Source organism: Ambystoma mexicanum, chromosome 9, assembly GCF_040938575.1.
Source record: "Ambystoma mexicanum isolate Mex_15411 chromosome 9, UKY_AmexF1_1, whole genome shotgun sequence".
NCBI classification, from domain to species: domain Eukaryota; kingdom Metazoa; phylum Chordata; class Amphibia; order Caudata; family Ambystomatidae; genus Ambystoma; species Ambystoma mexicanum.
Genome location: NC_090931.1, coordinates 961,084,162 through 961,097,913, shown reverse-complemented (window position 1 = coordinate 961,097,913; position 13,752 = coordinate 961,084,162). Strand labels below are relative to the sequence as shown.

At 45.1% G+C, this 13,752-nt stretch overlaps 1 protein-coding gene across 2 annotated transcripts in view; it reads left to right on the top strand.

Moving 5' to 3' along the window:
• Positions 1-13,752, top strand: part of METTL5 (methyltransferase 5, N6-adenosine) — a 500,731-nt gene that overhangs the window by 249,027 nt on the left and 237,952 nt on the right. The gene's annotated exons all lie outside the window — the stretch shown is intronic.

The window sequence follows — 13,752 nt, the reverse complement described above, 5'->3', positions numbered from 1 at the left end:
TCTTGTTCTATGATCTGGCCAACCACAAAGATCATTGGTAAAAACTTCATTTGTTTGCCACATGATTGTGTCCTTTGCCCTTGTAAAATTGTTGCGAACCAAGGCAATATCATAATGCTGCTAATGGTAATCGCAGTCCCTGTATTGTTAATAAACAAATGGCCTACACAAGGGTAGAAAACCGGTCTAAAGAGATCGATGAACCTTTTGCTCGTGTCCTGGTCACGGCTAGGTCATCAAATAGGGGATTGTTCTTTTGTCTGTTTCTGCCTGAGCAGTTCTTAGTCCTGTTGGTTTAACACAGCATTCCCCTTTTTAGTCCCAAAGTGTTATTACACCCTACCCAGCAGTGCAATTGGGATTTACTGACTGAATAGTGTTGCAAATAATTGGTGGATGTGGTTGTTTCCCTTAAAGTGCATCCGTAGCAGACATGGAAGGGGGTGTTTTGGGGAATAGGACATTTGTTCTGTGGGAAAAATATGGAGTGTCTCTCCTTTTAGAAGGGAGATGAGGAGATAGTCCGAGTGAGAGCCCGAAAGACAGACAGACAACCAGACACTTGGAGAGAGGAAGGGCGAGAGGCAGGGAGAGAGCACAAAGGAGTGAGAGAGAAGGTGTGAGAAAAATAGAAGTGGGAAAAAAGATTGCGAGAGAGAGTGAGGTGGTGAGGGAGAGCGCAAGACTGGCAGAGAGAGACTAGGAAAGAGAGATGAAGTGCCCAAGAGAGAGTGATAGTTGGAGATGATGATCAATGTTTGATCTACTTTTTCCAGGTACCATCTTACCTGATCATTGTTGCTTTGTTATTATGTATAACTTTGGGAGGGAGGGTGTATTTTTGGGTTTTATTTTAAGTTTGGTGTCATTTGACACACATGGCATACTGTTTTGGGGATTGTGCTTTTTTGTTGTCCCGGCTCCCTTCTTTGTTTATATGTCCAGCAGCATTTTTGGATTTGGTTTTGTTTTGCACATATTGTATAGTGTTTTGAGCCTCGTGCTTTGTATACCATCCGGGCTCCCCTCTCTTTATTTGCATGACTAATGGCATGGTTCCTAGACTGTCGGTTTGTTGGGGTGAGTTCTGCATACCAAATTCTGGCAATGTCTTTCGCTACATTTTCCATTCAGTCATTGCTCATAACAGCACATGAGCATGGGGCCTTTTTATGCATATGTGGGTTTTCAGTTTATCCTGTGGAGTGGATGCATCATTTCTGCTTGCTTGTTGCTTGGAGTCAATGTGTCTGAAACCTGTTCTGCTTGCAGCAGCGCAGTGGTGGTGAAGGTATTGCATGCAGTGGTGGGAAGCTGACAGAGGCCAAGTGTTGGCTTTCAAAGAAGGGATCGGGAGTAATCTGCAGGTATCCTCTAAAGGTGGGTTTTGGAGGCTTCATATGAGAGCCATATAGAACACTTTGCGAGACTAACGAGAACGAGTGGCACCAGGTGAATATGGATAGCAGATGGAGACTACCAGGAGATTTGAAAGTAGAGGTCATGTTTAGGAGGATGACTGGGGTCTTGTGACAAGGGAAGAGATTATGGGAAACAGTGGGGGCAGGGACTCTAGGCTTCTGGCACACATGTTGATAGACGTGTGTGCGGTCACAGATCAAGGGCATTGTTGGTGGACGCCTGGTGGGATTGGGGGAGGAGTGCCGACACTATGTGGCGTAAGAAGGTGTTTCATCCAGACATTGTGCCCCATTACAAGTTTGGTGGTATCCATAGTTTGTGGAGGGGTGGAGTGCAGGAGATTTGTTTGCGGTTCTCCACCCCTGTCTCAGTGTTCACATCTTCGAATGGAAGGACTGGGCACTGCTGACTTGCATCGAGATTCTTTGGGGACCTGATTGTGTTTAATGACACAAAGGTTTACTCTGTACCACATTTGACCAGATTGCATGGGCCAGCTGGTCGGGGGCAGTGGTAGCTGTTTGCTAACTCTGTGGGCAGGGCATCGGGACAACGGTATGTAGAATCTGAGCAAGAGCAAGCCCTTTTCTTTTATTCTGCTTTCATGTATGTGGTAGGCCATTTGCCATTTCCCTTCACTGCATCGTACATTACACAGCTCGTCACTCTGGACACTTTATTTCCATCTCCACTCTTTGCAGTTATCCTCCAAAGCAGCCATTACTGTTTTCTCACATCCTGAGAGCCATTAAGCTGGGGACCTGTTAGGAAAGACTATCTTTTTGCAACCTTCCCTCCATTGTTTCCTATGGAACCCAATTCGCTTGGCAATGTTTTTATTTTTTTAAACACTCTATATTGGCATTTTATTATAACAACCCTAGAACTCCCTACCCCAAACCCCCCTCTGCCCCAAAACCCCCATATTCATCCCCTTAAACATCTTCCAAGCTTCCAATCGAACAATTTCAACAACTCCCCGGCCCCTCCCACCCTCGAAAGCCCTCCCTCCCTTCAGTGTCCAGATAATTCTCTTGATTCCCACTCCCCGCATCGACCCTAGCCTGTCTTCCTTGTCCATGAATATACATGAACTAGGTGGTTCGACCAACAACTCCCATCATCGTATTCTCCTTTAGCTTTTGATCTCCTTATTTGTTCATTCCTGCCTCCAGTCTTTCATGGAGGTCGTAGATCATTGTCTTTCGATAGGTCACTTAACAATTGTTATGTTATTTTGCATTTATATAGCACCTTATATACCATTGGTATGGTCTGAAGGCGCTGGTAGGTTGAACGCCCTTGGGAACCGAAGTTCGGGTCAGTAGAGAGAGTAGAGAGAGTCTAAAGGTGCGCACCAGGTATGTGTGCAGCTGGTGCAGAGTTCGTGTAGTAGCTGCTTCATAGCGGTAGGTGTGGTGGTTGGGCGATCAGGAGTATGTGTTCGCTCTGCCAGGATTTATCCAGACCGAGTGTGGCTGTGTTAGGCCTGAGGAGAATGCCTTGCTGGGTGGTGTGTAACCAGCAGTGTTTACAAAGAGTGATGGGGAGTGAGCGGGGGATGTTGATATGAGAGCAGTTATACCGAATGGTGTCATAGTATCTCTGTGTTCTAGTTGAATGGTGGTGTAAAGAAGAGAGTAAGCGCGGGGTGTGGTATGATGGGATATATGCTCTTTCAAATGTTCCTTGCATTCCAAGGCATATTATGTACGTCACGCAATTCTATGCGATCAAGTCCGTTCTACGCACTTTTACTTGTTTCAGGCGTTCAAGATCAGGCGTTTCACTCATCCGCTCTGTTCACTCATCCGCTCTGTTCACTCATCCGCTCTGTTCACTCATCCGCTCTGTTCACTCATCCGCTCTCTTCACTCATCCGCTCTGTTCACTGATCTGCTCTGTACACTCATCCGCTCTTTCAACGCTCATCCGCTCTTTCAACGCTCATCCGATCTACACGCTCATCCAATCTACACGTTCATCCGCTCCACACGCTCGTCCGCTCTACACACTCATCCGCTCTATGTACTCATCCGCTCTCACACACATCCGTTCTCCACAATAGTATGCTCTCCACACTCATCCGCACTCCACACGCATCCGCACTCCACACCCATCCGCACTCCACACCCATCCGCTCTCCACACTCATCCGCTCTCCACACTCATCCGCTCTCCACACCAAATGAATCATTACGTCTGCTCGCTCCACCTCTGTGTCTGCATTCTGTAGCAGCGTTAACTCCGCCACTCCCCATCTCCGCACATCTTTCCGCCATTGGTTAACAGCCGGGCCCTGTGGGAATTTCCACGCTATCGCAATTCGACGCTTAGCTCGTATGAGCAAAAACCGGCGCATTCTGTTCCGTAGTGTATGCCTTTTCCCCCCTGGCAACTTACCCCACAGGCAAAATTCTGGGCTGCGATCCCAATTGGTTCCCAACGCCCCATTGACTCCATTAAGAACCTCATCCCAGTACTCAGCTATTGTCCCACATTCCCATGCCATATGCCAAAACCCTGCCTGTGCCGATCCACACTTGGCTCCGTTTTTGATCCTGCCCGGACTTTTTGAAGAGAAGTAGAGCCTTCAGTTTCAATTCCCTTGTCTTTTGCTCACATGTTCTGGGGAAACTGATCAGTCCTTCAGACTACCAGTACTGGGAATCCTTGTTTCCCTTTTGATGTCTTGTATTTTTAACATTGCACACAGCATCTTACAATGCAGTGCAATGAGGATACTTTTGCATCACCTAGCTTTTTACACAGAGGATTTTTGGTTACTTTTATATGCGCCTAAAGACAGTCTGGTGGCAGCCTTCACACTTACCATTCTTGCATTCATTTTGGTGTGCACATTCGCGTTTACTGCGCACGGCTACTGAACGTGGCTATTGCCCTAAAATGGCTGTACCATGAGATTTTCACTTGTTCTTAGGTCATATTGCAGTTTGACTTTCTTCCTGCCCACTCAGGCCAGGAAGGTCCTTATAAGGCCATGCACTTGCACTGGGAAGCTGCAGCTTTCGTGGGGTAGTCTGTCTTTGTGTGCATGTGTGTGGCCCAGGAAGGGGGCTCGGATTGTCTAGTCCCATTTCACATCCTTGGTACCAGAAAGTCTGCTTCTGGGGGGAATGTGAAAACCGTAGTTGCCCCTGATTGGACAACTACTGACAGTTTGAATGGTGCAGATCCTTATCAATCCCTCGAAGAAGTGCAGACCGCTGAAGATTCGAAGACGACTCCTGAAGTGGCCCAGCATCCTTCCAGTGTCTGGCCCGGTGAAGCCCTGCTCCTCTGCCTGATCTCTTGGACAGTGGGACGTCTTCTCAAGGTTCCTGCCCTCCAGAGCCTTCAGAATTGTCCCTAGACTACCCAGTGGACTGACCAGCTTTCTCGTGGGCTTCCTCGCCAGGAGTGTTGCCATTCCGCGATCGAGTTCAGAGCTTTGGTGGCCACCAGCTTGTGCCACAAGTCACCACCTCCCCAAATTCCAGCGTCCTGTCTTCAAGGGAACCGGTCCTGGAGCAGCTGCTGTGACCGTGGCTGGGAGGATGCCCGTTGTCACCTGCAAATGGTGATAGTCGCTGGAAGTTGGCTTCCCCCATCCAGTGAAGTGTCCGAAGGAGGCCGGTATTGTTGGTTTCTGCATTCCTTCACCGACCGGGGTTGCATCTTGCATTACAAGCCGACCAAAATAATTATTTAACCCAAAACTCCTGGGTACCTCTCACTGGAACAAAGATTGAACCACAAGCAACCCCCTGACGATCCACAGACATCTGGAAAAATCAGTCGGGAGGGAGGGTGTTAAGTAAGCATAAGAGTGCCTGCCCCCTTGTCCTCCATAGGATAACACTGGGGACAAGTCCCTTTGCCTCATATCTCCATTCCACCCACAATTTGTTATCAAACCTGGGTCTGGTATCCTACCCCTGTGTTAGCCTTTGGTCTGGAAGAAAAGGGAACATTTACATTTTCTTTGGTAAATTGTTGTAGAACTTTAAATTAGTTTGAAACTAATCAGCACCACAAGCCCATTGCATCCTTTCTAAAGAGAACACTTGCTTGTGAGAAACATTTTGTTGGACTCAAGGCCCCTTCATCTGCTATACTGTGTGGACTCATTGATGGCCTCTGACCACAGTCGCGCTCTCTTGAGACTAAGCCTGGACTTCTCTCCATTGCTACCTGGATTGGGTTTTGGCTAAACTCGCAGGGCTCCCTGTTCACCATAACTAAGGTGGCCTAGCAGTGGTCGAAGTGTACGAAAAGTAGTAGTGAAACTGTGCTCCGCTGGCCTGCAAACACCATTGCCACGCACAATCCAAACCCCCAAACAAACACACCTGCTGTTTAAGGGAATGCACAGTGCACTGTAGTGCAAGTTTCAACTTCTTCCTACACTTTTATTTTAAAACTAAGCCATTCCGGAAAGGTTTCTTTTAAAAATAAAAGTATAGGAACAGTAACACTTTATTTTTTTTTATAAAGTAGAGGAGCACTGCTCCCAACCGCTCCTGCCCACTTCCACCACTGTGGCCTAGAAATCCATCTTAACAGGACCAACATAAGAGTAGTGCATGAGTCAGTAGAACAGGAGGTTATATGAGCTTGCATACCAAGTTATTAATTCTTATTACTCATTTAGACCATCGAAAGATATTAATATCTGTTAGAAATTAAACAAGCTCCTATTTTTATTTAATTTACTAAATTCGGTCTAGGGAACGCTTTTGAACGATCTACTATCTTTGAACAATCAAATGCGAACCCTATAAGAACTGTGGCAAGGGAAGGGCCTACGCTTTTGGATCCTGACCCTGGGAGTGTACTGGCGAGGGAGGATCACCTGAGTGGAGAGTCACGGGGGGGATTGGGCTGAGAATACCTATGGGCGAGACATGGTATCACCCCATTCCCCATTAAACACCAACCCACTCTCCCTCAGCCCTAATGGAGTATTTTCAATCACGCCCCATCTCTCCCTCACCATTTCCAGCCAGCACTGGGACAAGAAGGAGGTGACTGAGAATAACGACGATTACCCATAGCAACAACATAGGGATGCAAAGGGAGGCCTACCATCTAACACCTCTGCATTGTCTGACTAATAGAGTCAGGCAACGTCAGGCACTATTCCCCAACTGTGCACACCTGACTCCCATTAACTCTCACCTATCGTTTATAAAGGGTGTTTCTGCCAGGTTCATTGAGCGAGCTGGGGTTGCTGGATGAAACCAAGAGGCCAAAGAGCAGAAGACTGCGAGGAGAGGAGTCTGGACGAACCGGTGGAGTGCGGGACACCGAGATGCTGGCCCCGTGTGTGTCAAGGCTGCAGTGTGGTGAGAGAGCCATGTCTCCAGGGAGTTGGAGCCGGACAGAAGGCAGCCTATTGGCCTTGTTTAGGCCAGTGCTCGTTCGCCTGGGACGTGTGCGGGTCCCAGGGGTGTCTTAGGGGCAGGTGATGAGACCCTGGCCTCAACCCAAACCCATTGGAACTTGTTTGAGATTCTAGTCGGCGCTGAGCTACTGTGCATACTTTTCGCGAAGCAGAAAGAGAACTCGGTAGCGTGCAGCTGGCCGGAGCAGGCGCGCTGTGAAAGGAAGAGCCCGGTGAGCAAGCCGCCTCCAGATAAGGTGCGTACTAGGCCTTTATGCTCATGGAGCAAACAAAAGAACTGTACATATTTATTTTCCTAGCATTTTAGGATTGTATAAATAATAAGCTGGAAAGATAAGTTGCAAATGAAAAATCATCTTTTGTAACAAATTATGCTTTTTTTCCAGTGAAAGCAAACCAGTATTGCACAATTGTATTTTTCAGAGTTCCTGTGCTGTGTGCATAATCATGCAGAAGCAGATAATTTGTACACTTATAATTTAATTTACACTCTAATTATCGACACAGTGTGTAAAATTATGAGTGTGCACGGTCTAGTTTACATCCATTCAAACTTGCAGTCAATTGGGTAGATTACTATAAATGGTCAGTGACAGCAGAGTCTTTGCTCAAGGGTGAAGGATTGTCATTACATCAATCAAATCTTCAAGACTACAATTAAAACATCCCAAACCTGACTCTCCAGGAAGTGCAAGCGCTGTTCAAAAACAAACAAATGAAAGTTACATTTGTAATTGAAATAGAAACTCAGCAAAACCTGTACCTGTGATAATCCAGATAGGTATTTAACTATATGTAGCGCTTCATATATGGTTTGTCCAACATCTAGGCACTGTGATTATTATACCTCAGTATAGAGTAGAGTCCGGTGGAGAGTGCAGTCTGATCCAGTCCCTTTGTGAATTTTTTACTGTGAGGAGCTACCGCGACGTGCCACGGTGTTTTCCTGCAATTGTGTGCTGCCTCTTTAAGCAGAAAGGAGCTCCATAAAAGTTTCCTCCTGGCGCGTAGAGTCTGCTGGAGAGTCCAGTCTGCTCCAGTCCTCTCTGGTACACAAGGAACGAGCATGACCTTTCATGGCAGGAGCCCCGGGCCCGCTGAATCGACACAAGTTGCTGTTACACCAGCGTCGGGTGGAAAACGACCAATTTCAGGACTCACAAGCTGCGGTGAGCAAACTTATTGATATGACACCTCATGAGCCTGTCTTGACATTTATGCCAGTTTTGTCTCTTTTTGCGTTATCAGCCTCTCGATTGGCAGAAATGAACTTTGTTTCTGATTCTACTAACCAGTCTTCCATAAAAGAAACACCATACGCTGCGGCACACGTGGCACTTCCCTTAGGCATAGCTGATGTAGTCAAGGGTATTGTGCGTGTGTAGTCAGTTGAAGTGGATGCAAACTTGTTCAATCTCCGTTTGATATCACCGACATGGAGCTATTGGAAATTCGCATCCCAACCGCGTTCAACACACAGATTCGAAAAGACATTATCCCGTTGGAAATGCAAAGGAATGTGCAAAAAACTGATACTTCTATGCACAACAAACCAATTGCTTTATCATTTCCGCCAACAAGCCAAATTGTGATGCATTTAAGTTCACTCATTGTTCATCTGCAGCAATCAGAGACGCAATCAGCTTCAACGTCTTTAACGGTTTCTTGCGCTTCACCTGTACCTAGTAACTTCGGGCATGCACACAGTTCTAGGGCAGCCACCAGTGTCACATTTCCACCAAGCCTACCTTCTAGTGACTTTAGCACGGCTTGATGTTTTGAGTGTCTCTTTGGGAAGTGACACTGGGTCTACCGGCTTTTTTCAGAAATTGTTGTCTGCTGTGTCCTCCTCGATGAGTCCTAAAACACCAGCTGCTCAGACTCGAACAAAGGATGGTGTGTGCAGCTCGTGATGCTCGGCTTGCAGAATGGCTAAAATCAGACTTCCTAATGTTACGAGACCGGCTAAATGAGAGCAATGCTGGTATGAATGATAATACTCTAGTGAGGCAAAAAGAAGGCATGTCAATGGATTGTACGACTAATCAAGGGCAGAGGTCAGCGGCGGATACTGCCTTCAAAGAATTAATGAGCACGCCGCAAATCAGGCTTGTTTCTCACAAGTCAACTGCAATTAAAAACAGTTTAGGTAAAAAAACTCCATTGGTCCCAAAGAGCAAAGACTCCTCTGGTGGTTTGATAAACACTGCCTGGGACAGTTGCTTAATTTCAGATCAGAAATCAAACTGTAATCTTTCAATTTGCAGACACGTTGATATTGATCATGACGCCAGTCATAAAAACAACTTATCAATAGCCGCTGGGATTCAAACACATAACAATGTATTAGCGGCTACATCGACTGCGCTTATTCCTTTTTATGAAGCTTTATGAAACACTGCATGACACGCTGAAAGATCAAGGGTCATTGTTATCCACCTTAAACTCTAAACTCTCTAATTTGGAAAAATGTACCTCTCAGATTCAACAGCGTCTTGATGGAGAAGCTGAAACATCTTTTCAATGGCAACATCGTTTGTGATTTAGCGAGGAACGAACTGGCAGAAAAATCCGACCTGATTGAAGCTGTGCTAGAGTGCACTAAATGGATGAGGCGCAATTTTAAAATCGAAACAGAGGCCTCAATACATCAATCCACAAGTAACTCAAAATTTAACACACTGTCCTCTTTAGTGCCTCCTCAGACAAACTTATCCAAGTCTGCTTCTCTGGCAAAAAGAATTAGCCTTCCGGCAGATGGAGGTACTAGTGATAGATCTGTTACAATGGCTGATTCATCCTCTGATGTTCTGGGCTCTGCAGCTGCAAACCTAAAAACCGCGGAAAAGGCCATTGTTCCTGGGCCCATAACTAACTCTGTGTTAATTCCTGCATTGAGTAGCGTGAATGCCCTAATGCGTAATGCAAGCGCAGATTTTGGTCCTGTACTGGCTGATGTTATTCCTATTCATAGATTTGTTCCAGGAAATCCACTTTCTACCCAATTGCCTAACAGTGACATTATACCATCCTTTTGAATTTTCTCTGGTCCTTCAAAAACATTAACCTCTAATGGAAATAATAAGCTTTCTGGCTTACCGAATAGACCCTTGTCAGCAAAGGAAGGAAGGGCACATGCTGGCCTAAAGTTCCGCTCAAACAATTAAAAAAAATTCATAAGGAATTTGACAACTCTCCCGCAAATTGGGTTGTTTGAGCGTCCTGCAAAGACTGTGCATCATAGTAAAACGGAAACTGTTCCAAGAACCTCAACTCTGCCTCAGCACACTTCTCGTGCCCCACCCAAACAAAGAACAAGAGTCGAGTTTGAAAACACGGCGAGTCCCGACTCTCCAACTACTAGTGAATTATGTGATCTTTCGACATACTCAGTAGATAACAACGATTTCTGTATTGTTAACAATACAGTTGCTGATGATCCAGCAAATACCAGTATCCAGGTGTCTGTCATCTCAGGTAGATTGGAAACTTTGATGAGGATCGCTGTTGCAGCATCCAAAGGCACCGTTGAATTTCGAAGAAGTCGGCAAAAAGAGATTTTCTCAGTCTTACCCTCACCTGAGAAAAGGCAGAAGGTCTCTAGTAAATCTTACGAACCTCAGAATAAAAATCCGATCCTGAAATTAAATCCAAACCGGACCTTAGCACAAATACAAAAAACAAGGTGTTCGAACAACAAATGTGGACTACCCTTCTAACCACTTACCAACTATTTCCCATTGGAAATTAGAACTGGAGAACATACTGAAGGAGAAGAATGAGGTCAACCTGAGTAGGGGTAACACAATGAAGTTGCTCCACTGCATTCCTTTGTTGCGTACAATAAGATCTGAAGACATTGCCAGCGTAGAATTCGTCTCTGAAAATCGCTCTGACTGGGTTTATTCACATGTAAAATCTCAACTCATTGAAAAAACGTTAAGAGAAGCAAAAGACGAACTGCTGTTCTTTGGTTTTGAGCTATCCCCAGTGAGTGACCCAAAGGTAACTCATCTTGTGAGCTCTCAAGAGAGCCAGGATGCCCTGTTGTCCAACGAACAAAGGAGACTTGAATTACGGAACCATATAAAAACCAGGTTTCCTGATAGAAACGCTTCATGCCATCAATCTGAGCTGTCTAATTGTTTGACAATTCCTATAGACCGGCAAACAAGTCGACATTTGCTAAACATCAACCAGTATGGCAACTTGTGTTCACTGTTATCGTGGAATACACAAGGTTTCATGTATTTATTTCACAAGTCTTGTCAAAAGATTGAAAACAATTTTGTGCTCTGTCTCCAGGAAACTTGGCTCTGAGAAATACCAACTCGTGATGGTTATTCCATTTTTCTGAACGCTGCTGGCAAAAACCGCACTGATCGCCCTTTCTCTGGTCTTGTGACGATGATAAAGAACAATAACATTTGGAAAGTGGTCAAATCTGTTAACCCAAATATGTTTGTACAAGGCATATCCCTGCAAAGCATACAACCTGATTCAGTCAGATTCTTATAGTAAATAGATATTGGAATCCAGCGATGATTTCTTCAGGGAAGTATATCAAATCGGTCTCTTCTCTAATAGATGACTGTATGTGACAGAGTTCAGTGATCCAACCATAATCATCTCTGGTGACTTAAATTATTCCTGGTTTGACAACAACAGGAAATTGAGATCTTGGGATGCGCATCAGCTCAACCATAACCTAGAGCAATGTCAACGATGGAAAATCCAACTTGACATCAGAAATTGCATCATGCTAAACAGTCACAACAGGGGAGACATCCCTGCTGCCTACACCTGGCACAGAAACCTGAGCCACAAAGCTCTGGACTATATTTGGTCTTCTCTGAATAGTCCAGCTGACAACTTAAAACTAATTAGTAGTGATCATGACACTGTCAGGTTAACATGGTGAATGCATAAAAAGCAGCCAGCTGTCAGTTACACTGCGAATTTAGCAATAAATCAAGGCGCTAACAGACTATGGATTAACAAGTTTGCCCTAGCAGCATTAATTGCAAATACATCTTCAAATGATATCTCCCTGTCCAGTCAAGTAAACTATGCCCCTTGCTCACACAATTTAAAACCGGGAAATGTGGATTCAAATTCAATTCTCAATCCAATAAATATTTGTATTTTATTGAATTTATATAGCACTGTAATCCAAAGTGCTTTACATGAGAACAAGAAGAAATACATCAAGCATTAAATGGTAATTGAATCTCAACTCGAAAACAGTATAAGGAACAATTTACATTATTGCTGAGGTAAGGAGGGAGTGGAGAGGGACAGAGAAGTGAGAGGGAATGGGAGGTATGAGTAGAGGTGTAAGCAGAAGTAAGAAGGGAGGAGAGAGGTTGTGAGGAAGAAGAGAGGGAAGAATAAGGAGGCTAGATAAGAGCAGGAGGTACTGTAGAAGGGAGTAGAGAGGAAGAGAGGGTATAGAGGTAAAGGAGTAAGAGGTGAGGCATGGGTGGTGGGAGAAGTAGGAGAGGAAGTGAGAGGTGCTAGGGGGGAATGGAAAAGATAAGATTTTAGAGAGCAGCGAAAGGAAGGGTAGGAGGGAGAAGAGCGGAGGGGAGGCGGTTCCAGTGGAACAGAGCAAGGAGTTGGAAAGGGGGGAAGTCGGAGGGCCGCAGCGAGGTGGAGGAGGAGAGAGTATGAAAAGATCAGCAGAGCGAAGAGAACAAGAAGGGGAGTAGAGAGTAAGAAGGGAGGAAAGGTAGGGGGAGGCAAGACCATGGAGGGATTGGAAGACAAGACAGAGGAACTTGAATTTAAGCTGGGAGTGAAAAGAAAGCCAGCCTAGCGAGGTGAGAGAAGAGGAGATGGAGTCAAACAGTGAGAGCAGTAAGAGGGAGCGGATGGCAGAGTTGTAGACAGATTTTAGTGGGGAGAGGTGAGAGGAGGGGAGTCCGAAGAAAAGGGAGGAACAGTAGAAAAGTCTGGAGAAGATGAGGGAGGTAATTAAGAATTTAGTAACATGACAGGTTAGGAGAGGTTGAATTTTACGAATGTTGTAAAGGTGAAAGTGACAAGACTTGGCAGTAAGAGTAATATGGTGAGATAGGGAGAGGTGAGGGTCAATATGAAGACCAAAGTTACGGGCACGGGGAGAGAAGGAGAGTTGGGAGGGGGGAAAGAGAATAAAGGAAGGAGGGGAGAGAAAATACCATTTCAGTCTGAAAGTCAGAGAAACGAAAAAGATTCTGCACAACGATATAAACTCTTTTAAAAAATCTGCCTCTAGCTACATACCTGGGGTAATCGAGAAAAGGCGACAGAAATATCGCAATTGGTTGCAATCCTTCTCCTTATTCACGATCAGGAAAGGGCAGAAGAGATTTTTAGATTAATTGCAAATCATGACAGTAGGCATATTTGGACAATATTAAACGAAGGGTTCGCTAAGTGAAGATGCAATGATGATCAACGGAGTAAATTCCAGTGTATGGGTGACTCATTTTTCCAACGTCTTTAAAAGCTCTGCGGCCAAATCAATACCCTGTGAAGCAGTAAATTCGACCCCATGGAACGTCTGCGAGTCATCAGATGATATCCTAAAAGCAATTGAAAATTTAAAAAACTCAAGGGCTGCTGAGCCAAATGGCCTTACAAACATCATGTTAAAGATGAACAAAAGCCTTTGCACACCCTTCAGAGAAGTGTCATTTCGGAAGATTTGGTCATCAGCAGTGGTAGTACCAATTATTAAAAAAGGCAATCGGGACGATCCTTCCGACTATCGCCCGATTGCCTTACTTGAAATAATTGGAAAAATCTTTGCATCATTTCTTCCAAAAAAATGTTTTCGTGAGCCACCAGCACTGGAATTATAGACTGCCGTCAAACAGGGTTTACACAAGGTGGTGGCACTGAATTAAACTTAATTATGCTCACTCTATTGAAATTAGA